This window comes from Rutidosis leptorrhynchoides, chromosome 5 (assembly GCF_046630445.1).
Source record: "Rutidosis leptorrhynchoides isolate AG116_Rl617_1_P2 chromosome 5, CSIRO_AGI_Rlap_v1, whole genome shotgun sequence".
NCBI lineage: Eukaryota > Viridiplantae > Streptophyta > Magnoliopsida > Asterales > Asteraceae > Rutidosis > Rutidosis leptorrhynchoides.
Window position 1 is genome coordinate 350,613,522 of NC_092337.1, and position 1,069 is coordinate 350,614,590.

Here is a 1,069-nt window from a genome sequence, read left to right on the forward strand (position 1 = left end):
AACCTCGTTTACCTTGGCTGAATGTGGTTCAGTACAATTCTGGCATAATTGCACTTGAGACACATGTTGTGGGAGTTTCTTTAGCTCTCCGACTTTTTTGGTGAGGGTTTCTATTTGTTCCGAGAGATATTTTATGGTTTTATTTTCGATAGGATCGGAGGCGGAAAGCGATGTTGCTGATGAAATGTGCTCTTCCGTGTTCTAATCATGATGGTGCATAGTCATCTCCTCGATCAATCTCCAGGCCTCATCAGCAGTGAATTTCATGAAGTTACCTTGTGAAATAGCATCAAGAGTAAACTTTTTGTTCTGATTCAGACCTTTGTAGAAGGTCAAAATCTGTTCAGAGCTCTCAAGACGGTGGTTTGGGCATCTTCGAAGCAAATGTTTGAATCTTTCCCATACAGTGTAGAGTGATTCATCGTACTCTTGTTGAAAGTTTACGATATCATTCCTAAGTCTGATTTGTTTTTATGGGGGAAAGTACTTGGTTAAGAAAGTTGTTGCCATTTCCTCCCATGAGGTGATAGAGTTGGGTTCTAAACCCTCGAACCAGGTTTTTGCATGAAGAGTTAAGGAATAGGGGAACGCATACAGATGAACTACATCTGGTTCAACCCCGTTTTGCTTATATGAGTTGGATAAGGAGAGGAATCTATCTAAGTGAGAGTTGGGATCATCAATTGGTAAGCCGTAGAACTGGCAATGGTTGTCAATGAGTTGTATGATGCTATGCTTAAGCACAAAAGACGCTTCGTTAACCTCTGGATAGAGTATCGGTCTTCCTCATCCTTCTAACGAGGGTTTAGTGATGTCAGCGACAGTGATGCATGCGGCCATCGTCGAACTATCGGCAGGTAAGTGTGGATCTCGTCGGATGGGTACAATGTATGATATCGGATAGAAGAAAGGATGTGTCAGAAAAATTCTTAGAGGTCTAAGTAGGTTAAACCATCCTAAAGGTTCAATAATAAGGAAGTCCATTTTAAAGTTTTAATATAATCTAAATTAAGCTAATATTATCTAACCTAACTACGGTAAACTAGTATCTTTTGACAAAGCTAGTCTT

General features: G+C 40.0%; 1 non-coding gene across 1 annotated transcript; it reads left to right on the forward strand.

The window, feature by feature from the left end:
- The first annotated feature begins 355 nt into the window (after positions 1–355).
- Positions 356–462, forward strand: LOC139851189 (small nucleolar RNA R71). Its single transcript, XR_011760545.1, has one exon. It is a non-coding gene; the product is annotated as a small nucleolar RNA R71 (small nucleolar RNA).
- Positions 463–1,069: the final 607 nt, after the last annotated feature.